General features: G+C 38.0%; 1 pseudogene; it reads right to left on the reverse strand.

The window, feature by feature from the left end:
- Positions 1-2,873: 2,873 nt before the first annotated feature.
- Positions 2,874-17,949, reverse strand: LOC104657063 (annotated as a pseudogene).
- Positions 17,950-27,127: the final 9,178 nt, after the last annotated feature.

A 27,127-nucleotide genomic window follows, 5' to 3' on the forward strand; every position in this document is an offset into this window, starting at 1 on the left:
ATATATTATAAAACTACAGTAATTAAAATAGTATAATGCTGGCATAAAGACAGATATATACCAATGGAATAAACTATAGACCAGAAATAAATGCACATATATACAGTCAACTAACATGTGAATACTGCTGCCCAAAATACTCAGTGGGGGAAAAATGGTCTCTTCAAATAATGTTGAAGAACTCTGCATCCATAGGGAAAATAATAAAACTGAACTCACACTACACACACACCATCAAACTCAAATGAGTTAAAGACTACTTAAATGTAAGACCTAAAACTATAAAACTACTAGAAGAACGCATAGGAGAAAACCTTGATGGGCTTAGACTTGGCAATTAGTTCTTTAACACTAATAATAATACAGGAGTTACTAAGAAATTTTTTTGAGAAGAAGTCTCATACTATCACCCAGGCTGCAGTGCAGTGGCATGATCTCAGCTCACTGCAACCTCCGCTTCCCAGGTTCAAGAGATTCTCCTGCCTCAGCCTCCTGAATGCTGAGATTATAGGCACCTGCTACCATGCCTGGCTAATTTGTTTGTATTCTTAGTAGAGACAGGGTTTTACATGTTGGCCAGGCTGGTCTCAAACTCCTGACCTCATGATCTGCACAGCTCGGCCTCCCAAAGTGCTAGGATTACAGGTGTGAGCCACTGTGCCTGGCCAAGAATTTATTTTTAGGCAGCTGGAAAGGGTAAAAGCGTTCTTGATGAAATTTTCCATTAATAAAAAGCAGCCTGATAGATATACAGACTAGGAAATTACATATTTAAATGCCAGAAGCTGTACCTGGAGGCCAGGCACATTCAATATGGCATTTCTTTTTTTTTTTTTTTTGAGACCGAGTCTCGCTCTGTCGCCCAGGCTGGAGTGCAGTGGCCAGATATCAGCTCACTGCAAGCTCCGCCTCCCGGGTTCACGCCATTCTCCTGCCACAGCCTCCCAAGTAGCTGGGACTACAGGCGCCCACCTCGTCGCCGGCTAGTTTTTTGTATTTTTAGTAGATACGGGGTTTCACCATGTTAGCCAGGATGGTCTTGATCTCCTGACCTCGTGATCCGCCCGTCTCGGCCTCCCAAAGTGCTGGGATTACAGGCTTGAGCCACCGCGCCCGGCCTGGCATTTCTTATACTCTTTTCCTTGTCACCATATGTACAGGTGTCACAACGGTCACCAGGTGGAAGCCACATTTACACAATAAAAGAGTAGGGTGAGAGGGCCAGTCTTTTCTCAGGCTACGTAAATCGTACACCTGGTCAAACCAACGCCCTGGGTCCAATGTAAATCAGTCACCACATCTTCAAGTGTCTGTACAGAATCAATTGTGTTCCATCCCAAACTGGAGACCTCTTGGGCCACCCATTTTCTCAGCATAAGAAAGCTTTTGCTCTGTTTCCTCTTTCTTGTCCTTTTTTTTTTTTTTTCCTTCCTTCCTTCCTTCCTTCCTTCCTTCCTTCCTTCCTTCCTTCCTTCCTTCCTTCCTCCCTCCCTCCCTCCCTCCCTCCCTCCCTCTCTCTCTCTCTCTCTCTCTCTCTCTCTCTTTCTTTCTTTCTTTCAGAAGGAGTCTTGGTCTGTTGCCTAGGCTGGATCTCAGCTCACTACAACCTCAATTTCCTGGTTCAAGTGATTCCCCTGCCTCAGCCTCCCAAGTAGCTAGGACGATAGGCACGTGACACCACCCTAATTTTTAAATTTTTGATAGAGACAAACTTTTGCTTTCTTGGCAAGGTTAGTCTTGAACTCCTGATCTCAAGTGATACACCTACTTCAGCCTTCCAAAATTCTTGGATTACAGGCATGAGCCACCATGCCAAGCTCTCTTTTGTCTATTAAGCTTTCCACTCCTAAATCCACTCCTCATGTGTGTCCGTCTCCTGAATTCTTTCTCTGCATGAGACAAAGAACCAGGGTATATACCCCAGACAACAAAGCCATTTTATTTTGGGGCTTATCCAGGATTGGGATCAGAACAGAAGATAGAAACATTGGAGTGGTCAGTATAGAGTGAACCTTAAACTGTCCTTTAATCTGAAGGCTCTCTTCAAACTGGTTGACTTTCACAGAGGTCCTAATCATTGTGCAAGGCTGGGAAAAGTCTGGAACAACTAATGATTTCTGAACAGGGTACACCCTGGCATTATTGAAAGGCTTCTGGACAAGCCAGCCTCTGACAGCCCATCTGGGTGTTGGTAATGGATCTCCAGCTATCCTGTCAAAAAAAAGTTTCTAAATTTTACTTCCTTTCTGTCAGTGGTCACTATTTCTCCTGTTCTGTCTGTGTGTGCAATGTGTGGGAAGTTTTCCTTTCATTTTTCTTTGCAATTTTATAGTCCTCACTGAGAATTTATAAATGCTTTTTGTTAAACTTGTTTCCAAGTGTTTATGTTTTTGATGTTATTGTAATTGAAATTATCTTTTTCATTTGACTTTCTAATTGTTTGCAGTTATAACAGTACATAAAAATGTAACTTTTCTAGAGTCAGTGACATTTACTCAATTATGCTTACATTTTTAAGTACATAAGGATTGTGTTGATGCTGACAATCTTGGTTCTTTTGTAGATTCAGCTTCCCATTTATGTACATTCTTGGACATTCTATGTTTATAAATTCTAAATATTTTTATAAGTATTATCTTTTAGGATTATATCAATGTAGTCTATATAATACAGTTTTTTTACATCTCATTAAAAATCCCCTGGAAATAATTTTAAGTGCTAACAATGTGGGTGCTCTTCAAATTTAAAGTTTGGGGAAATTTCATTATTGCCACATTAAAATCAATATGGTAAATTTTTTTCTTAACAAGCTAATGAATATCTCTACTAGAAATTTTCAAAGAATTCATAGTCATGATATTTCTGACATTTCACTATTCACCTTTTCTAGATGGGTTGGGTGGTACAACAGGGCCATATTTTATGTTGTCATAAAAATTATTCATGGCTTTTGGATCAAAGTTGCCTGTAAGAAAAGGAACTAGGAATTTATGATTCTTTCTCTCAAATTTAATTCTTCATTATTTGATTTTTCAAGGAGTAAACTATGAAAATTAAAATTGGAAGAAAAATCCTTTTCTAGAATTTAAAAACTCATTATCATCTCTTCTCCACATCACAAAACTATCACATCAGTGTTCATCTATAATTTGTCACGTAATGGACTATTTCTCCAATTGCAAAGCTAGTCTCCCTGGGCAGGATTAAGCATAAGGGACGTTTTTAGAAAGCAAACAAAGAGGAGAAATGAAAGGATGATTGAACAATTTTACTCTGCTTGCCTATAAGAACTATGACAAAAAAAGATATAAGTGCTTATGGATTCTTATGTTCAAGGAAGAGAAGCTTAAATATTATATACAGACTAATCAATGATGAAAGAGAATATTGTGCTTATTTCAGAACAATACAACAATCCTAAGAACTTAATGTTGCCTCAAATATTTCACTTTTAAAAAAGTTCACTCCAGCTGCGTGTGGTGGCTCGCACCTGTAATCCCTGCACTTTGGAAGGCCGCAGTGGGCGGATCACAAGGTCATATAGAGACCATCCTGGGCAACATGGAGAAACTCATCTCTACTAAAAATACAAAAATTAGCTGGATATGGTGGCATATGCCTGTAATCCCACCTACTCGGGAGGCTAAGGCAGGAGAATCTCTTGAACCTCGAAGGCGGAGGTTGCAGTCAGCCAAGACTCCTTCTCAAACAAACAAACAAAGTTCACTCCCAGAATAAATGTCTATACTTCAGCTACATCTCCTGCCTGGGCTTCTCCAACATTAATTTTGATTCAAGCAATGGTTTGGATTGCTTGGATCACTTCTTGATCCAATTGTTTGGATCACTTCTGCAAACCAGCAGACTGTTCTGCGCAATTGCAATTAAGATTTATAAGTATACCATAGTTATTTATAGATAATTATGTATAGTGTAGTACAGATAATTCAAGTATACTAAATCTCTTGATTTGTAAGTATTTTTTTCCCAGCAAAAGTTTTCCTCGCTAAAAGTAACCAAAAAAGAAAAGCTACTTTGCATGAAATCAAGCATTAATCTAATCTAAATGTCAAAGAAAAAGAGTATTCTTTTTCTAAATTAAATTATAGATTGGAAAGTTTTCCAGAGATTGGAGGGGTAGAAATTAGTGTAATTCTGCTATATTTAAATCTCTTATCAAGGGAATTAGAAATATTAAAATATAAAAAGGGCTTATTATAAGGATATTGCTCAATGTAGACCAAAAACATCTCTTATTAAAATTAAATAGTGATTTCTTTTGTGGGGGCATTTGAATGTTTATTTTATTTTAAGATAGCTTTCTGAAAATAATTTATACAGAGTCCCCACTTGACCCAGGAAGTCCACTGGCTTCACCTCTCACTGGGCTTACAGGCATGAGCTATAGCACCCAGCCTGAACATCAGCTAAGTATATTTTCTAAAGAAGTTGAACGTTACTTAAACAGATAATCAGTTAAGATCATCTCTACTATAGTGTACCTCCATGAAAAACTGAAAATACTTTAACCATAGGATGTAGTTAAATATTTCGTATCACATATTTGCCCATATTTAAAAAATGACATAAGAATGATTTTAAAACTGAGACATCATAATTTTGGATCTCTACTCATAGATTTTTTTATTTTTTTATTTTTATTTTTTGAGATGGAGTCTCACTCTGTTGCCCAGGCTGGAGTGCAGTGGGGAGATCTCAGGTCACTACAACCTCGGCCTCCCGGGATAAAGCAATTCTTCTGCCTCAGCCTTCCGCGTAGCTGGGACTACAGGCTTGTGCCACCATGCCTGGCTAATTTTTGTATTTTTAGTAGAGAGAGAGTTTCACCATATTGGCTAGGCTGGTCTTGAATTCTTGACCTCGTGATCCGCCTACCCCAGCCTCCAAAGTGCTACGATTACAGGCATGAGTACTCATAGATATAATTTTTTTTTCTTTTCTTTTTTTTTTTTTGAGGCGGAGTCTCGCTCTGTCGCCCGGACTGGAGTGCAGTGGCCGGATCTCAGCTCACTACAAGCTCCGCCTCCCGGGTTTACGCCATTCTCCTGCCTCAGCCTCCCGAGTAGCTGGGACTACAGGTGCCCGCCACCTCGCCCGGCTAATTTTTTGTAGTTTTAGTAGAGACGGGGTTTCACCGTGTTAGCCAGGAGGGTCTCGATCTCCTGACCTCGTGATCCGCCCATCTCGGCCTCCCAAAGTGCTGGGATGACACGCTTGAGCCACCGCGCCTGGCCTCATAGATATTTTTAGCAAGAAGCACATAAACATGGTTTAGAATTAAAGGCCATCAATTTGTAAAATATTCACAACTGACTAAAAAAGAAAAAGTGCAGAATAACAGCATAGAATAGCCTAAAAGAACTTAACAGTGAAATTGTCAAACTAAAACTATTACTGATGTCTCAAATATGACCTACAACTATGGAGTAGCAGTCTCTTTACTAGGACCATAACGTTTCTTATATAACCTTTTCCTTAATCTGTGAAACCAAAGTAACAATTTAAATACCAAACTGTTTTTCATGGTACCAAACAGTGAAGTCTGCACCTGTAGGTTGAAGGAGGTTAACTTCTTTCGGTGTGAAGTCAAAATTTATGTAGAGCTGCCTGTTCACGCTTCTCAATCTTGTTATTTCCTCAGGCTAGTATTTGTGGGAAAGTCAACATCAAGCCCAACGTTTAAAAACTGCATTTTATGTTAACATTTCTGACAGTTCATTACCAAATATTTGGCCACAGTTGCTGAGAAACAACATGTTTAAAATCTACGTGTGTTTTCTAAGGGGTAGTCAGGTAAAGTGGTGACACATATTTGCAGTAAACAATGCTCAGAAAAAAAGAAAAAAAAAAGGATAGCCACATATAAATATACAAATATTCCTCGTGTAAAGCAGACACAGTTTTGACATTAAAAAATATTACTTCTTTAATCACACGGCACTGAGACTATTTCACTTAAATACTTATATGTCAAGGGAAACTATAAAAAACCAACATTTTAAAGAGTTAAAGTCAATAATTTTAGGTTTGCCAATTCTGGTGGAAACAATACAGCGGCAGTGGCAGGCATTGAGTTTAGCAGAATTCTTTTATTTTCTCACAATACTCTTTCAAGGTAGGTACTGGTATCTCCTTCAACTTGAAGATAAGGAAACTGAGACACACAGTGATGAAATAATATTCCCAAAGTCATAAATTCAGTAATTGGTAGGGCCAGGATTTATATTGAAACCTACATATATTCTTTTTTGTCTTTATTTTCTAGATTTTTTTTAAAGCTATTAATGTAGAGTATTATATACTCCACTTTATTTTCTTCAGCCTTATCTTTCCACCCAGTCTACTACTCATTAGGCCTTTCAAGTATACAAATAAGGTAGTAAAATGCGAAGTAACTTTTTAGTTCACTTAAATGAAGTGAATATGTGTTTTTTTCACATTAGTATTTTCTTTATGCATACAATTAAAAACTCAGAGATCTGAACCCAAAGTTATGGTTATGAAAGCTTTTAACAGAACCCACTTTCATTAGACTGCCTGGAGTTACCTCAGTTGTAAAGGGGATCTCAACTGTATATACATTAAGTAATAATAATGCAGTACCTCAGGCTGTTAGGAAGTATTAGCAAAATTTGGGTCTGCCCAATAAATTGCAGATATCAAAACAAAATAAGTGTTATAAGAGACAAAATATAATAGCAAGACAATCCCCTAAAATTCTAAAGATAAATATCATTTAGAAATATTTTCTTCTTTTATTACTGAAGGAAAACCCTGAGTAATTAGCATATAAAAATATATAGCCATTAACATATAAAATGTTTCAGTCTGGCTACTAGGTAATACAGAAAAAATTTGAAGCATATACCTGCCCTTTAACAAAAGATATAAAGCACTTACATAGCTAATGTTCTCTTACATGGAATATGCAAGAAAAACTGTTCTTTTCTTTTTAGGATTATATCAGTAAAGTCAAGTAGCTGAAGAACCTGCTTCCTTAGAAGTCATGAAATTAACTGTTTATAATATTATATCTTTTTTCATAGCTTCTGATTAAACAAAACTGCCTCTCAATAGAAACTACCCATTATCAAAAGTATTCATGGAGGAGGGGTTTCAAGATTCACTGTGTAATTTACAGTTACTTGGATTTCTCTCTTGGATCTCTGAGGGTACTTAATTTAGTTAGCTGAACAGCACTTCTGACTTTCTGTCTTACATTATTTTTTCATTCATAAATTCATGCAGACCTATATAAGAAATTCTGAATACAAATCTTTTTAAGAGCTAACACCTTCCACAGCAGTTAATATAATGCTTGGTTTAGTGGTAGATTGAGAGAAATGATGATTATTACAGATCTTTCATGTAATTTTTAAAAAAGATTATTCACAGCTATGCATAAATTTCTGCAACCACATATATAGCTAGACACATACATATATTCCAAATAAATTAGGTAAATGTATTTGTAACTAACTTTTAAAATACTACTTGTTAAGAAATTAATGTTTGAAAACATGAAGTTAATACTGTATGATTAGCACAAAAAAGTCAATTTTCTATTAGGTACCCCTACACAAGAGCAAGATAAAGATCAGGCTACCCAGCATTTACTGAGAAATTACTTGATAAAAACATTATTATATGTGAAGTATATATTCTCTTGAAAAATGGAAAAAATAAAACATAGGTAAATTGGACACAGTCAGTGAGTGCCAGAGCAATTTTAACTCCAAAACCTATGTAAGCATTCTTTCCACAGTATCATAGCAGCACTGGCAGGCATTGGGTTTACCAGAATTATATGAACCAAAAGGGAATTCTGATTAAATGCTTTATTGCCTGATTAATTCCCACATAATACATTCCTATATTATGTATGTGCCTAAAGTTAAAAGGAAAACAAATTTTAGACTTGCCTCAGATTCACATGGGTAAGATTTTTCCAGTATTTTGCAACCTATACTTTTTCTGAATCTTTACAAAGTTAGGGATTGAGCTAAATGTCTTATATATTAGATTACATAATACTAACAAAACTCTCATGAGATTAATACTGTAACATGCACATTTCATAGGATAAAACAAGTATAAAGTTACCTTATTCAAGAACATATATCAGTGACAGGTAAATTGTAGATGTAGGATTTAATTTTTCATCTGACTCTAAAACCCAATATCTAAAACTGCCCCCAAGCTATGCACTCCCTATAGTCCTTCACTTTACTTTGGGCCTAGAAGTGGAAAAACCTGGGAATCACATTCAAATCTCTCATATTCCAAATATTATTATCCACATAAATTGTTTTGAAGCTAAATGGTATGAGAGTTCATTACATTATTCTAGAAATTTTATGTATCTTTGAAATTCTCTGTAATAAAAAGTTAAAAATAAGTTAGTTGTGACATGAATTTCAACTCAATGAAATAAATAAATTATGGTCCAGCATAGTAGTGTCCTCAAAAAATTCTCATTTTCTTTTCTATTGTCTAAAGAAGTCTCATAAATAAAAACTTTGATATAAATCCTATTTTCAGGCCACACATGCTGGCTCATACCTAAACAGTCCCAGAGCTTTTGGAGGATCATGTAAGGCCAGGAGTTCAAGACCAACCAGGGTAACAGAACGACACCACATTTTTAAAAAAATAGATAAATTAAAAATAAATAAAAATTAAAATATATAGTACTCCTAGCTACTTAGGAGCCTGCGGTAGAAGGACTGCTTAAGCCTAGGAGTTCAAGGCTGCAGCATGCTATGATTATACTATGACACTCTGGTCTGGTCTGGTCAACACAGAGAGAGCTGAGACATATAAATAAAATATAAATATAAAATATATATAAAATATAAAAATGTAAGTACTGTTTTCATAGTTTTGAAGCACTACTAGTACACATTGTGCATCAGATAGCTTCCTACTACCAACAAAAAGTTTAGTAGGGTCATATCTGGCAGAAATTTTCATATCGTAAGTGCTTGCCATTAGCAAAAAAATTCAGAGGATTATTTTAAAAGAAGTGAGTTCTGGGCTAAGAAAATTTGTTTTTACAGGTACTTAATGGACTTAAAGTGCTCAATGAACACAGGTGGATTACCAAATTGGTTATATCCTTCAATGTCTTCCCTAATGAGACAACTGAATTAAGATTTCAAATGGAGAGAAAAAGAAGAGTTGATTTACATTAATACTGCCTTTCATTTATATTTAAAGATGGCTTTCAGCCAGGTATGGTGACTCATGCCTACAATCCTGGCACTTTGGGAGGCTGAAGCAGGCAGCTCACTTGAGCCCGGGAGTTTGAGATCAGCCTGGCCAAATTGTGAAACCCTAACTCTACTAAAAACACAAAAATTGGCTGGGCATGGTGGAACATCCCTTCAATCCCAGCTACTCAGGTGGCTGAAGTGCAAGAATCACTTCAATCTAGGAGGCTGAGGTTGCAGTGAGCTGAGATTGCACCACTTCACTATAGCCTGGGTGACAGAGAAAGGCTGTCTCAAAAACAAAACAAACAAAAAGATACCTTTCATTTGAAGACAGTTCTAATTTTACAACTGTTAATGATATCAATGTTTAAAATTTAGTTACTATTAGAAACAGCATTTTTATTTATTTATTTATGTTTATTTTTTTTGGAGAGGGAGTCTTGCTGTGTCGCCCAGGCTGGAGTGCAGTGGCCGGATCTCAGCTCACTGCAAGCTCCGCCTCCCGGGTTTACGCCTTTCTCCTGCCTCAGCCTCCCGAGTAGCTGGGACTACAGGCGCCCGCCACCTCGCCCGGCTAGTTTTTTGTATTTTTAGTAGAGAAGGGGTTTCACCGTGTTAGCCAGGAGGGTCTCGATCTCCTGACCTCGTGATCCGCCCGCCTCGGCCTCCCAAAGTGCTGGGATTACAGGCGTGAGCCACCGCGCCCGGCCGAAACAGCATTTTTATATTGTTGAAGATGCCGGTACTCAAGACTCTTTCTCAAAAACTTCCACTGATTCCCTACTGACAATTCAATAAAGTCCTAAAACCTCAAATTAGGCATATTAATCTTTGTTAAGACATTGAAAAATCTTGCTTTTGAACCAGGGAATCATATTCACTGCTTTCTGAAATTCAGTCTGTTTTGATTTCAAGTCACTAATTCACACTCTTTTCCCTTCCAAAAATGCCTTCACCTTTCCTTCTTCCTATTGCAATACTGTCTACAGTTGAGGGCAGTGGTTCCTAACCTCTTCCTCTTGCTCAGTGCCTTTCATTTAATAGCTTTACAAAAATCAGATGAAAGTTACAAACCCATGTCACATTGAAACACACAAAATTTTGCATGTAATTTCACAGAATTCATAGGTCCCCTCTGAAGCCGTGAATCTCAGTTCAAAATTTTTAAATGAAGACTTAACTAATTGCATACTGCAGACATACCACAAAAGGCCTGGTGTATATGCCCGTTTCTCTAAAGTTATAAAGACCATGAGAGGAGAGAGATAAGGACAGAAATAGACAGAGGGCATGTACAGGCAGACAGATTACTTTGAGGAAGGGCCCTGAAAAACAAATAGAGATTATGGTGAGACCCGAAAAAAGAATAAACAGGATTTATATATGCAGGGATGTAGGCTTAGGGCATTATGCCAAGGGAATAATATAAGGGAGTGAAAAAGGATTGAATGATAAACATGCATCTAGCTGATATGATAGTTTATCAATATCAATAAGTATACATAGCTCTTACCATACTGTATTATAATTATCTGTTGATGTATCTCTTTTTCCAACTAGCAGATACACTATAAGCACTTAGCACAGTACCTCATTCAAAAACTGTATGCAAAAATGTTAGTTGAATAAATGTTGAAAGGTGAAATGGTAGGTTCAATCACAGAAATCTTGTGATGTCACAAGATTTTGGGAAGTATTTTAAAAACTATGAATTGCTTAAGAACTTAAAACTTCAGCCAGGCGCGGTGCCTCGTGCCTGTAGTCCAGCAGTTTGGGAGGCCGAGGCAGGTGGATCATGAGGACAGGAGATCGACACCATCCTGGCTAACACAATGAAACCCCGTCTCTACTAAAAAATAATACAAAAAAGTTAGCCAGGTGTGGTAGAGGGTGCCTGTCATCCCAGTTACTTGGGAGGCTGAGGCAGGAAAATGGCATGAACTCGGGAGGTGGAGCTTGCAGTGAGCCAAGATCATGCCACTGCACTCTAGCCTGGGCAACAGAGCAAGACTCCATCTCAAACAAACAAACAAAAAAAGAACTTAAAATTTATAAGTATCAACCAACACATAAAATATATATTCCCCTAATATTTTCATTAGACTAATTCCTCTTATAAATCTTAACAATACTCTAAAATCCAGTTTTTAAAATTACTTACATTAAATAAAATTCAGAAGCATTAAAAATAGTTTCTAGCAATACATCTTTCAAATTCATGCTGGTCTCTTTCTAACTCATTGGAAAAGAATAGTAACTTCAAGCTGGATGCAGTGGCTCACGCTTGTAATCTCAATACTTTGGAAGACAGAGGTGGATAGATCACTTGAGGTCAGGAGTATGAGAGCAGTCTGGTGAATATAGTTAAACTGTCTCTATTAAAAATAAAAAAAATTAGTCAGCCCTGGTGGAGCACCCCTGTAATCCCAGCTACTTGAGAGGCTGATGTGAGAATTGCTTGAACCCAGGAGGCAGAAGTTGCAGTGAGCTAAGATCGCACCACTGTACTCCAGACTGGGCAACAGAGCAAGACCCCCCCTCAAAAAAAAAAGCCTAGAAGAAATAAATTCAAGGGGAATAACAAATAACATCTCCAGTCTCTATCTTGGTCAAGTTTCAGTCTTCATTTCTATTTTGAATGAAAGCAATTTATAAAAATAAAATGTTGTATCTTGATTATATGTGTCAGTATCTGAAGTCACTAATGAGCCTAGAATCATTCATACGCAAAATAAGCCATCAAGTTATTGTGACAAAAAGCATTGTTTTCAACCACTATGCAGGAAGTAAATACTAAAAAATGAAATTGCCTAGACAGTTAATACCCTCATCTTCCTTCCAATACATTCCAACAAATCACTTACCGTTGGGATCACAGTAGTGCAGCTGACCCTTCTTAGCCATCTGTGCATCAGGTCATGCTCCATGTCATTAACTTCAGCCTTTAATAGCTCTAGCTCCCCTTTCTCAAGTTGCAGTTGCTTTGCTCACCTCTCCATCCTTGCTTGTTGATGTAACAGCAAGGCTCTATAGCATGAAAGATAGGGCCCTTGCAGAGGATAACACTGAAAAAGTTACCTGGAAATTTATGTATAAAATAATAATAAGAAATCCTATCATCTAACTTTAATTGGCATTTGCTCAAATTTCTTTCAAGTTTTATCCTACTTATATGGAATAGAACTATATAGTCCAAAATGTAACTGCTGCACCTGTACATCCATGTAGTTATGTGATATTTTCAATCAGATTCTTTCAAACTGTATGTATGTTTTTAAAATATCACAATATCACACATATTAGCATGTTCATTCTAATTCCACTTCTACCTTATAATTATCGTTACTCCTTTCAGGACTATTTTCCCCCAAAGTTTAAATTCTTTCACTTTGATGAAGATTATACTCCCTCTAAAAATGTATTTTCCCCTCTCTGAAGTCTGTACTTTTGACAACATACATTTTACTCATCGGCATCTTTCTCTCAGTATCCTGAGAAGTATTTTAGGTCTTCTCATGCTGGTTTTTTCATAAGAAAAATGTATAGGACTTTGTATGTAAGTAAATTTATAGATGACACTGAAGGGCTTGCCTTATCCTTATAAATTACATTGTTCACCATTTAATAAATATTAATTAAACTTAATAGTGAATATAAATTACTTTTATTTTGAATAAGAATTTTTCATTTCACCACAAAGATTGAATTTCATAAAACAATTAAAATTCACCTTGTATGTAGGCATAGTCACCTGATTCAAAACTAGAACTCTGATATTTGTGACTTTCCTTTTTTCCTCGAGGGCCTGGAGTCACTAAAATTGGCTGAATAGGTTCTGGCACTGCCAACTATTCATTTTGGTACACCTACAGTAATTTTTATTTTTAAATTTTTAAATTTAAAATATTTTCAGTTGTTGCTCCACCTACAGTAATTTTTAAAACTGTAGATAGATGTGGTATTATCTGAGGTGACAGTAATAGGACACACGAAGGTCCACTTCATTGTGTATATGTAATGGGCATAGGATTCACATTCATTGAAGATTTTGATTGGCTATACATTCCCCTTGAAGAAGAACTTCAAGGTGTTACAGTGCCTGCATACAGTTAATGCCAATTACCAAAAAGAAAGTTGATTACTGAGGGGTGAAAGACTCCTAACTGCTGTTTCAGGTCTTTGAGAAGGTTCAGCTGTAATTTCTATCTTTTTCATGAATCCTCTGGATGAGCTAAATGTTGTGTATGGAATACATGCTACTGAATGATTTCACTGTTTCTGACAGCCAGGAGGCCTGACTAGGTGGCAAGAAGACATGAATACTTGGGTGGCCCAACTGGGAAGACTGTGCTTGATGCTGAGGAGAGCTGAAGGGTGAAGAACATTGAGAAGTAGGTGGTGGCTGGTAAGCTGACTGAGTGATCTGCTGTTTGTGAGAATACTAAGATGGCTGATAGTTTTGTTGATGTGGATAAACAGGTAAAGGATGCTGGCTATAATGAGGCAGTGGGCCCTTTAGTGAGGACTGCCACGGCATACTGTGACAGGTGCGCCTCACACAAATAGAAGCAGGAGAACCATAGATATTGCTTGGAATTTGTAAACCTCTTGGTACCATCTGTCCAGAAGCAAGGTTTTGAGATACTGCAATGGTAACAGGATTTGTACTATACTGAGGAATATGTACAAATGAAGGAGGAGGAGGTGGTGGTGATAGTGAAGATCTTTGCATAGCAGATAGATTCATTTCCATTTGCATGGAAAATGACTGTTGAGGTGGCTGTGAAGAAGGAATACCTGCATTTCTGTACTGTTCAATCATAAAAATTAATTTATAGTTGTAAGTGGCAGTTACAACAGCTGGAGCTGAGTGTGGTTTTTTAACTAAATATATACACTATTTTACCTACTCTTTGGTGTAGATCAATATGCCCATCACTTGAGCTAGGTACCAGCATTTGTCCACCATTAAGTTGAGCTCCATCTCCTGGGTGATAACCACTAGAAGATTGAATACCCAAGTTAATATACAAATGGTAATTTCTATTCATCTTGTCATTTGGACTACAGTATTCCAAATATAAATATTTGTTACTCTCCTGGAAAAGGGCTTGGCAACAGGCATCAAGATTATTACTGTTCTGAGAGAGAAAAATGACAAAAACTAATACTAAAAAAAACTGAAAATAGGGAAAATCACTCTTTGACTAACAGAAAAATTCAATTGTTGTAGAGTAAATAAAAATACTGGTTTAATTATAAAAAACTTCAAACTCAGTGATCCCGTAAAAGATATCAAAGTATTCATACACTTTACAAACACTTAATTTACATTAGTTTACTTGTATAGCAGATTTATATTACATTACACTACTGCTAGAGAAATGTTACAAAGACTGGAAAAACTGCTAATAAATAGTCACTCAACAAGTTTTCTGATTCTAGGTATAATAGTAATTTTACATTTGTTACATCTCTATAAATGGAAATACTGAAGTAATCTTAGATTCACCACAATTGCTACATTATATAAATAACATCCTTTATTAATATTTAAACTGGCAAACATAAAAATTACCATGCTTTAGTTTTCAAAAACCCAAAAGGAAAAAAAAATTACAATGAAATCCTGAGTAAAATTCAAAATTCTAAAGCAGTCTTCAACTTTTAAAACTACATTTACCCCACTACCTAAATTCAGTTGTCTTCATGTTTACAACAGATTTAAGTTAAGCAAAACAATCAATGACAACAACAAAATCAACATTTTTATCAACTCTGCCACAATTAGGGCAATTTAGCAGTAAAACTTATCTCTATTATTTTAACAAAACTCATTCATCTGGAGTTTTGAATTTTTCTTTCCCATTGAGAAGTGACTTGGTATTCTTTCTTTCTTTGTTTCTTTTTTTTTTTTTTTTTTTTTTTTTTGTCTCGCTCTGTTGCCCGGGCTGGAGCGCAGTGGCCGGATCCTGGCTCACTGCAAGCTCCGCCCCCTGGGTTCCCGCCATTCTCCTGCCTCAGCCTCCGAGTAGCTGGGACCACAGGCGCCGCCACCTCGCCCGGCTAGTTTTTTGTACTTTTAGTAGAGACGGGGTTTCACCGTGTTCGCCAGGATGGTCTCGATCTCCTGAGAAATGGCTTGGTATTCTTTCAAAATCATTTACTAACTTGAATTGTTTACAATTATCCATTTAGAACAATTCATCATGTTGGATATAAAAAAGCTCTGGAAATAAATGCTTGGTGCTGCAAAGTGAAACCAGAACTTAGGCAGAAGTTTTCTCAGCAACGCATTTACCTCTGTAGAAGGGTTCCACTCACATCAATCAAGATTGCAAGAGCACAGGGAACAAAGGAGAACAGGGGATTTTTATCTCTGATGAATGGTCCTTACCTCTGTCACTTCCCCATGGGCTGGGGTTGGACTGCACATTGGCTACTTGCAAATATTTTTCTAAATGTGGAAGGAAAGAGGGACATGAGGAACAGTGGTGAAGCGTGTGAGATGTGCAGTTTTGGGGGAACAATGGGGTACATGTAACCAAGGGAACAGATGTGAGTTACCGATTAGAGCTGAAAGGAAGTGATTGGGCTTTTTACAGTAACTAGCAAGCATGTAGAACAAGAAAGTTAGGTTTGGGAACAAAGAACAAGGCAGTTAGCAGGCTAAACCTTTGAAGAGAAACTCAGAGAAATTCATTGTATCTTACAATTAGAGCAAGGCAAAATTTTTCATGATTTGTGTGTGTGTTCGTGGTTAAGCATGTGTGTGTGTGTGAGGGCTCCCTCTGTTGCCCAAGCTAGAGTGCCATGGTATAACAGCTCCCCACAGGCTCAAACTCCTGGGCTCAAGTGATCCTCATAACTCAGCCTTCTGAGTTGCTGGGATTACAGGTGTGGGCATTAGTCCTGGCTCCAAAATATTAGAAATTTTGTACACCAATAGTCACAAGAAAAATTTCTCCATTCAAGAATTTAAGAACTCTTATAAAATAGTTTTCTACTAAAATAAGAAATATGTACTATTTTATTAATCTTAGAATATTTCTTTCTCAGATTTATTTGCATGATTTTCAAATGACACAAGAGAAAGCTATTATGTTTCTTAAATTGCAACAACTACTTTTTTCTTGGATGAAACATTTTTATGCCCTAAGGGATTCATTTCACATTTACACATGCAGAAAAACATATCTAGAAATTTACATAGTTTGACTATAGGCACTTAATTAACTGGATAGTTTCCTGACTCCCAGTATCCTTTCCATTATAATACAGTAATTGTCAAAGACAATTGTCAAAGACAAAAGTAAAGTACTATACTGGGGGAAGTAAAAGAAGGGTAAGTCACATAAACCTTTGTAAAACACATTCTCTTAAAGCTCAAGAATTGATTTTATGACTGGGTACAGTTAATCCCAGCACTTTGGAATGCTCAGGCAGGTGGATCATGAATTCAGGAGATTGAGACCATCTTGGCCAACATGGTGAAACCCCATCTGTACTAAAAATATAAAAATTAGCTGGGCATAGTGCCACATGCTGGTGGATGCCTGTATTCTCAGCTACTCAAGAGGCTGAGGCAGAAGAATCACTTGAACCTGGGTGTCACATATATCTGTGTGAAGAGACCACCAAACAGGTTTTGTGTGAGCAATAAAGCTTTTTAATCACTTGGGTGCAGGTGGACTGAGTCCAAAAAAGAAGTCAGCAAACGGAGATAGGGGTCAGGCAGTCTTACAGGGTATGCAGTGGAAAATTACAGTCAAAGGGGTTTTTTTTTTTCTCTTGTGGGCAGGGGCAGGGGTTACAAGGTGCTCAGTGGTGAGCTTCTGATACCCATTGTCCAGAAGAAGATCAATTGATCAGTTAGGGTGGGCCAGGAACAAATCATCATGATAGAATGTCATCAGTTAAAGCAGGAACTGTCCATTTTCACTTATTTTGTGGTTCTTCAGTTGCTCCAGGCCATCAGGATGTGTACGTGCAGGCTTGGGCTCACAGGCCTGACACTGGGAGGTGGAGGTTGCAGTGAGCCAAGATTGCACCACTGCATTCCAGCCTGCCAATAGAGTGAGACTCCACCTCACAAAAAAAAAAAAAAAAAAAAAAAAAAGTTGTCGGAACTTCAACACAATATATATTTTCCCTAAAAAGCTTGTCACTAAGTACTTTTAAAATACTTTCTAAATAACATGGAAAAGTATTAGTTGAAGTTTAAGAAGACTATAATCATAATTCAAAGATCTGTTTTTTTCTGAATATTTTTGAAAACCATACTAATAAAAGAAGAATAACTAGTCATTAAAAAGAAATTTTAGGATCAAAGGATTCAAGTTAGTTGTCAATAAGAAAATGTTGAGAGGTGACAGCATGTTGACGGCCCTTGCTCACTCTCGGCACCTCCTTGGGCCTTGGCGCCCACTCTGGCTGTGCTTGAGGAGGCCTTCAGCCCGCTGGGGCACTGTGGGAACCCCTCTCTGGGCTGGCCAGGGCTGGAGCTGGCTCCCTCTGCTTGCAGGGAGGTGTTAAGGGAGGGGTGCAGGTGGGAACTGGGACTGCGTGTGGCACTCGCTGGCTGGCATGAGTTCTGGCAGGTGTGGGCTCTGCAGGCCCCACACTTGGAGCAACTGGCCAGTGCCACTGGCCCAGGGCCAGCAGCTGTAGAGGGTGTGCCAGGTTTCACAGCACTGCTGGCCTGCCTGGCCATGCTCGAATTCTCACTGGGCCTCAGCTGCCTGGCAGTGGGGAAAGGCTTGGGACCTGCAGCCTGCCATGCCCAGGCCCCCATGCAGTGGGCTCCGGGGTGCCTAAGCCTCCCTGGCGAGTGCCACCTCCTGCTCTGCAGTGGCACCTGGTCCCATGGACCACCCAAGGACTGAGGAATGTAGGCACATGGCACTGGACTGGGGGGTGGGCTCCACTGCAGCCCTGGCGGGGGATCCACTAGGTGAAGCCAGCTGGGCTCCTGAGTCAGTGGGGACTTGGAGAACTTTTATGTCTAGCTGGAGGATTGTATGTGCACCAATCAGCACTCTGTGTCTAGCTCAAGGTTTGTAAACACACCAATCAGCACCCTGTGTCTAGCTCAATGTTTGTAAATGCACCAATCAGTGTTCTGTGTCTAGCTAATCTAGTGGGGATTTGGAGAACTTTATGTCTAGCTAGAGGATTATAAACGCACCAATCAGTACCCTGTTCTATGGACCAATCAGCGCTCTGTAAAATGGACTAATCAGCAGGATGTGGGTGGGACCAGATAAGGAAATAAAAGCAGGCTGCCTGCGAGGCAGTGGGAACCCGCTGAGGTAGGCTTTCACACTCTGGGGGCTTTGTTCTTTTGCTCTTTGCAATAAATGTTGCTGCTGCTCACTCTTTGGGTCTGCACTGCTTTTATGAACTGTAACACTCACCATGAAGATCTGCAATTTCACTCCTGAAGCCAGCAAGACCACGAACCAATTGGGAAGAATGAACAACTCCAGACACACAGCCTTTAAGAGCTGTAACACTGACCACAAAGGTCTGCAGCTTCACTCCTGAAGTCAGCCAGACCATGAACCCACCAGAAGGAAGAAATTGTGGACACATGTGACCATCTGAAAGAACAAACTCCAGACACACCATCTTTAAGAACTGTAACCCTCACTGCGAGGGTTTGCGGCTTCATTCTTGAATTCAGCGAGACCAAGAACCCGCAAATTCCAGACACAATGTCACTGTTAGAAACTCGAAGGAAAACACATCTAATTAGGAAACTACTAAAATATGAGTTTCACATAAAATCTAAATCAATTCTGGAAGCACTATTAAGTAATATACTTATTAAGGATGTATTTTAATGTTTTGTCAGTGAATTGATCTAAATAATAATATTGCAAAAAAGAGATAAATTTACATCTGTCAGCCTATTCGGTATGTATCTGTAAAGTAATAAATTGTTTTTTCCCACAAAGAAAATTTGAAAATATATATTCAAGATATTTAAATACTGTCTGTATGAAAGTGTTGTAAAAGAAAAAAATCACAGTCTCCAATAAACTGCTAAACTTCAGACTGCATTCTTTTCTTAAAATGGATAATCAATTTATTAAAAAGCAAAAAATAAAAAAATTATTTAGGTTGGTAAAGAGTTCAAGGTTTTTGTGAAAAATAACAGAGTCTTCAAAATAATCCTAGATTAGAAAACAAAAGCCCAGAGAGACATGAAGAGTTATACATTAAATGTAAACTATTAAATCTTATATATTTTTTGGAAATAGAGAAACTTCCCCAAGCAAATAGGTGCTAAGTCTCCAAGTTAATATACTCTGTTAATCCCAGGGAGAGGAAAAAGAAAATAACTTAGCACACGATTTGAATACAATAAATTATCCCATTCCTTTAGTTTGGTTAAGTGAGATGAAACTCTGGGATATGAAAAAGTTGTTGACAACAATGGTCTAAATAATAAAAACAAAGTCAGAAGTATTTCATGCCCTAGGACAAGGAAAATGATTGCAAGGACAGTAGGTTAAATGAGAAACCCCACTTATGCTTAGTTTCAATCCGCCTAATCCTTTGCTTTTTTCAGAGATCAAATCATGCACCAAGTAATGACTAAGATTCAGATTGGGGATTTTAAAAAAGGCATATTAACACAAAAACTATAAGTCCAAGGTCTAGACCTAGTAAAAAGGCTTGCAAAATAGCAAAAGGTTTATGTTAGATCCTGAGTTGCTCAAACTATAGTAAGGTAAAGTTTTAAGATGACAACTGTCTGCATGTAAGGAAAAAAAAATAGGTAAAAGTACAAATCACAACATTTAAAAAAAAATCCTCAAAAAAGAGATTGTGGTCGCTTTAGGGAGAGCACAAATTCTGTTCCAGAGATGAACTATTTGAGTGAATGAAAATAAGCAAAGAGAGCAAAGAGCAGGTTTAGAGTCATATATTAAAAATTATTTATTTTTCTTATAACAGTGTGAAATATATATCTTGGGACCCTTCAAGCTGGGAACTGCTCAGGCCATATCTGCCTTCCATTCTATTCAAAGTCATCTCTCTGCTCACAGAGACAGATTCTGATTGCCTCCTTTGGAAAGACTTAACAGAAACTCGAATGTAGCCATCTGTCTCACACCTACCTGTGACCTGCAAGCTCCCAATGGCGGGTGGGAGGGGAAGTACATGGAAGGTGGGGAGGGTCAGGGGGCTTGTTTTGAGTTATCTCTGCCTTTCCAGACAGAACTAATGTACATATTATATTATTATATTATATTTATTATATTGATGCCTCATGTCTCCCTAAAATGTGTAAAACCAAGCCATGCCCTGACTACTCTGGGCACGTATATTCAGGATTTCCTGAGGCTGTGTCACAGGTGTGTCCTCAACCTTGGCAAAATAAAATTTCAAAATTAACTGAGACCTATCTCAAATTTTAGGGGTTCACATTTTGGTAACTACAAAGGGATTGTGAGTGGAGATGCCCCTGACCTTTGACAAAACTCCTATTGGTGCTTGGAACCAGCTTGAGCTAATTTTATGGCTGAAACAAATAGGACAATTTGCTGAGGTCTGATTCCAGAGGGTCCCTGATTTCCCAAAATCTGATCAAGATTTTGCTGTATAACTCCACTTTTTTTTTTTTTTTTTTTTGGAGTTTTACTTGCTTCCAACACAAGAAAGGCATTTTTTTTCTGCTTCTGTGATGATGGAAGGCAGGCAATTCCTTTATGGAGTCTGAGCTCCATTTCAAAAAGAAAGATGAGTTTGGATTTTTTTCCTGCTTCCAGGATGGTAGAGAGCAGTTTACAAGCCTAAGACCCATCAACAGGTAAAGCAACCAGTCTGGGATTCTGTCTTTCAGATTATTTTTAAGCAACTAAAGTTGGCATTGTTATGATATGAGTTTTAAATTTCTTTTCAAAGTGTAGCAGGACAAATCACAGACAAAACCTCCCAGACACTAGTTTTAATCAGCTGGGAACATCTGTAGATTCATGTCTCAAGGTCTGAGCTCTCTGAAGTAAAGATTTCTGTCCCTTTTAAGGGCTTACAACTCTAAGGGGTCACATGAAATGGTCTTCAATCAGGGGGTATGTGACTGAGGGCTACATGCATCAGTGATGGAGGCTAGCAGAACAGAACAGAAAGTTTCACAATGCTTCCTCATACAATATCTGGAATCTATAGGTAACACAAGTGGTTAGATCAGGAGTTAATCTTTAACTACCATGCCTGGTTTTTGATGCCAAGCCCTCTGGCTGTTGATGTCACTTCTGCTTCTTTTTAACTTTTTGCTTTCTTTTTGAAACAGGAGACAAGGGGACAGGTGGTCTCCTTCCTTATTTCCCCCTGTGAGAATCTCACTTATTAGTGGGAATTCTGACTTTCGTCTTCACTATCGAGGTCTTTCTATGAGACAGACCGACAGTGATTCATGTAGTACATTTGCGCTGAAGTACTTTGGTGAACTAAAATCATGAAAAAGATTCTCATTATTTGAAGGAGCAAAGGCAGCAAGCAGGGGAGCAACAAGAAGATTCCTATTACTAAAGTATCAATGTGTCAGTATGTTCAATTCTTTGCCTTCTGCTTTTAAACTTAACTTTCTCATAAAGCAACCTTTTTCGATTACCTGCTCCACCCTGACTCATTTCAATCACCTCCTCCATGCTGACTCATTCTGAATACCTACTCCACCCTGACTCATACCTATTGCCACTCCACCCTGACTCATTCCAATTACCTGACTCATTCTGATTACCTGCTCTGTCATAACCATTTTTCCTGCCAAACCACTCACCCTGTCACATTCTTCAGATTTAGCTAATGGGAATTAGTTTAGCCTGTGCAGCCCTTCCCCTCCCTTGTCCAAGTGTTCACTTACCTCTGTTCCATTTGTAAGGGTGCAACCTTCTATACAGTTAACTTGCCTTGCTGAGAATTTTTTAAAAAATTAGTTTGCTGGCCAGGCGCGGTGGCTCAAGCCTGTAATCCCAGCACTTTGGGAGGCCGAGACGGGCGGATCACGAGGTCAGGAGATCGAGACCATCCTGGCTAACACGGTGAAACCCCGTCTCTACTAAAAATACAAAAACTAGCCGGGCGAAGTGGCGGGCGCCTGTAGTCCCAGCTACTTGGGAGGCTGAGGCAGGAGAATGGCGTAAACCCGGGAGGCGGAGCTTGCAGTGAGCTGAGATCCGGCCACTGCACTCCAGCCCTGGCGACAGAGTGAGACTCTGCCTCAAAAAAAAAAAAAAAAAAAATTAGTTTGCTATTTCTTTTGTAGCATCAAAACTTTATTAATAGCAGCAATGAAAACAAGTTGGTGTGAATTTCTGCTTACACTTAGAGCACTCAGAAATCACATAATTCATTGATAATTTAGCAGGATTTTGTCCTAGCTGAAATATGGTAATGAGAATTTAAAAGGTTTTTGTTGTTGTTGTTGTTGTTGTTGTTGTTAAAGGAGCTCAGTGGTTAAAAGTCAGCTTAATTAAAAGGCTAACATACAAGATGTGTTTGTGCATGTATGCATGTGTGCAAGTTAGCATTTAAAAAGCCTTCAGTTTTTGGTTATTTCTGTTAATCTCTCCAAAGTCCTTGTCTTTTTTTTAGCAAATTTTTTTTTCTTCCCAGTTCACTGAATTCTGTTTTTCACCTGATTTTTTCACTAAAATAGTATTGCAGCAAAGGCTACTCTTGGGATTTTAAGAAAGAATGTAGTTTAGACACTCAGAAATGTCTTTGTTTAAAAAAAAATTTAAGTGCACTGCAAAAGTGTCTCCGTCTAGCACAACTTTTTCTCTGTACCTTATGATGTGAAATTTGCAATTTGATTTTCACCTGAGTTGTTTCTTTTAATATGCAAGCTTAAGGCTATTTAGCTAACAGCTGCATAGAGTTGTACAACAGGTTATCAAGAATCTGACAGTCTAAGGTAGAAAAAAAAAACTATGTGGGGTTTTCTTATGAATCTATAAATGGTACTTCCATAAGCATGTCTGATATGTCTATTTATTTGTGTGGTGTACATAATGTTTCTGTACTAAAAATATATAAATTAGCCCTAATTAATTGGCTTAGAGAAAAATAAAGTTGTTTAAATAAGATACTAAAAATGAAAAGACTAGTCAAATGCTTTTTCAATTTTATGTAACTAAGGTGAAATCTTTAATAACTAAGTTGACTTTAAAATTCATGGTAAAGTAATATGAGAAATTACCAAGACCAGCTCAGTCATTGAGACCCCAACTCAGTGGCGCTAAATAAATTAAAGACACACACAGAAATACAGGGTGTGGAGTAGTAAAAGAGGAGTCTCAGAGCCTTCAGAGCTGAGAGCCCCAAACAGAGATTTACACACATATTTATTGACAGCAAGCCAGTGATAAGCATTGTTTGTATAGATTATATAGATTAACTAAAATTATGCCCTACAGGAAACAAAAGAATGGGCTGAAACAAAGGGATGAGCTCTGGCTAGTTTCCTGCAACAGGAACATGTCCTTAAGGCACAGGTAGCTTATGCTATTTTTTGTTACTTAGGAATGTCTTTAAGTGGTTTTCCACCCTGGGTGGGCCAGGCGTTCCTTGCCGTCATTCTAGTAAACCCAAAACCTTCAGCGTGGGTGTTATGGCCATCATGAACATTTCACAGTGCTGAGAGATTTTGTTTGTGGCCAATTTTTATGACCAGATTTGGGGGGTCTATCATCAGCATGTCCCCCTTCTTGTTTTTGCAAAGTGACAAAAGCAAAGGCAGCTTTGTCACAGTGAGTTACTTCTCGCAGGAGTTGGGATCTGCATCTGCAGACTATACAAGGACAAACAACACAGATTGAAAGCACAATCATAATTGAAATCAGAGCGTCCAAGAGTTTTTAGCCATTTTAATGGGTGAAGAGCTGCTAATCCGTCTACAGCTCCAGTTCCTGGCATTACAGTGAGGTGTGTCTGGAATGCTTTAAATATTTCTTCTTTTAATTTTGCAATATCAAAAGACAAGTTTGTAGAGTGTCCTTCTAGATGCTTTTTTATTCTTTCCCAAATTTTGATCTTAATAAGAGTCATTAATAGTTTCCACAAATCCTTATGTTTAGCTCCTACAGTGGGCCATATCATTTGAGATTGAGGTGCCACTATTCTGCCTTCTTTTCAGATAATAGCAACTGCTGCATATTTCTTACTATTTCTACCATCTGACTGTTTTGTTTAGACTAGCTGAACATAGTGAGGCTGTGGCACACAGACTGAGAGGTGCAATTCACACTAAACATCCCCTTAGGGGATCAATCAATGATGATTCCATAGGAATTGTTGTGCAGCACCTCTGCTTGTTCTGCAATGCAATCTTCCCAAACAAGTACATTCAATATTTCTAGTCAGTTCCAACTGTGTTTACAAATAGGTTTTTGAGAGTGGTATGCCTCAATTACAGGAGCAGATTCATTATGGTAAATACTGAGATCGGAAAGCATGTGTAACTGTGTCATAGAGTGATTACATCCAGGTATTATTGCCAGCCAAGATTGATAAATATGCCCAATAAGTATACTTGTTCTCTGTGTCAGCCCTTGTTGAAGGAATACTCATGACAATGGTGATCACTACTATCATAACTATCATTAAATTACTCATTGTGACTAGTTGTTCTGCCGTCCTCAGGTTTTTTTCTGCCATCTGTGACAGCTTCTTGATCTGTCCCCAGGTAGGTGGCTGTGTTTAATGCGTGTTGCTCATAACAGTCGGGGTCCTCCTCAACATCAGTCTCAACATGGCTGCAATTGGGGGGGTCTTTGGGATCTTCCTATAATTTATTCTTTGCCATCTGGCTCATGATAAGGTTTCAGGTGTCTTGATGGTACCATCCAACTCAGCTGTTGATTCAGTTCTGGAGAAACACAAGCATAACCTCTATCCCAAGTTATTATTTTAGCTATTTCTCAAATTTTTGTTATTAGGTCTCTCTACCAAACCAGTTGTTCTGCTTCTGTCTTTGCAGCTGGTTTCTGTAGATGCTATTCAGCTGTTGATAGCATCTGGCATTTAGGCAGGCTCAAGCAATTTAAGATCAATAATGCTAGATTAAATTGCATATGAGGTGTTTTGTAGTCCCTATTCTCCTCCTTTTGCTTTTGAAACTGCTGTTACAGGGAGAGAGTCATTCTTTCTACTATGGCTTGTCCTTGAGAATTATAGGGGATACTAGTAATGTGTTTAATATTCCATATAGGGAAAAATGTAGCCAGAGCTTGACTAGTATAGCCTGGGGAATTCTCTGTTTTAATAGAAGCTGGAATGCCCATAACTGCAAAACACTGCAACAGGTGATGTTTAACACAGGCAGAAGACTCTCCTGATTGGCATGTAGCCCAAAGTGAGAAAAGGTGTCCACACATACATGTACATAAGCTACTCTTCCAAACAAGGGAACATATGTGACATCCATTTGCCAAAGAGAATTAGGTTCCAATCCTCAAGGAACAACTCCTACTGTAAAAGATGAGGAATGTACCATTTGGCAAGTTGGGCATTGCTGAATAATAGCTTTAGCTTATTTCCAGGTAATGCTATATCTGCATTTGAGATCAGAGGCATTAACATGGGTTAAATTGTGAAAGTGTCTGGTATTAGATATTGCAGTAGCAACTAGGCCATCAGCCATTTGATTTCCTGCAGTCAAAGGTCCCGGAAGAGGTGTATGATCCCTAATATGAGTGATGTAAAAAGCGTTCCTTCTACTCCTGACTGCTGTAATTGGGTAGAAAGTCATCAGTTTTTCATCTGTATGAAATCATTACTGATCATTTTCAATTAATTGTGTGGAATGAACCACATATGAAGAATCAGAAATCACATTAATAGGCATATCAAAGGCAGTCAATACCTCAATTACAGCTAAAAGCTCCGCTTTTTGAGCTGAGGTATAGGGTGTCTGAAAAACTTTACCTTTCAAAGCAGAATAAAACTAGCCCTATCTGTAAAAACATTCTCAGCACCTTCAATTAGTTTAAATTTAGTTATTTTAGGGAGAATCCAAATAGTTAATATCAAAAATTGAAATAATTTTGTTTTAGGAAAATGATTATTGAGAAAAACCACAAAGTCAGCGAAATGCATTTGCCAAGTAAGACTGTTTATGAAAGCTTGCTGTATTTGTGCCTTCATGAGAAGCACAATAATTTTTCCAGGATCATATCCATGTAATTTAATAATCTGTGTTCTCCCATTTCCTATCTGAGTAGCAATTTGATCCAAATAAGGAGTTAGAGTCTGTGAATTAGTATGTGGAAGAAAAAGCCATTCTACAAAGTCCTGCTCTTGTAGACAGTAGGTGGATGTTGAATTGGAAAAACTCCAGTTTTTCCAACAACACCAGTAGGTGGATGTTGAGTTGGAAAAAATCAGCAAATCTAGGGTCTTCTCTGGATGTATTCATTTGAGCTTCATGGACTTGCTTTTCAATCAGCTATAACTCTACCACAGCTTCCGTTGTTAATTGCCAAGGGCTAGTGAGACTAGGATCTCCTCTAAGGGTAGAAAATAGATTACTCATGGCATAGGTAGGAATGCCTAGAGCAGATCATATCCAATTAATGTCCCCTAGTAATTTTTGAAAGTCACTTAATGTTTTCAACTGATCCCTACATATGGTTATTTTTGTGGCACTACTGTAGTATCATTTACTAAGGTCTACAAATAGGAGTAAGGAGTTGTAGTCTGCATTTTGTCAGGAGCTCTAATTAAACCAGCAAAATAAATCAAATTTTGCAAGTGATCATAACATTGGAGTAATATTTCTTGAGGGGGCACAGCACAAAGTATATCATCCATATAATGAATAAATGTAACATTAAAAATTTTTTACTAGTAGGTTCAATTGCTTGTTATACATACAT

This window comes from Rhinopithecus roxellana, chromosome 22 (genome assembly GCF_007565055.1).
Source record: "Rhinopithecus roxellana isolate Shanxi Qingling chromosome 22, ASM756505v1, whole genome shotgun sequence".
In the NCBI taxonomy this organism is placed as follows: Eukaryota; Metazoa; Chordata; class Mammalia; order Primates; family Cercopithecidae; genus Rhinopithecus; species Rhinopithecus roxellana.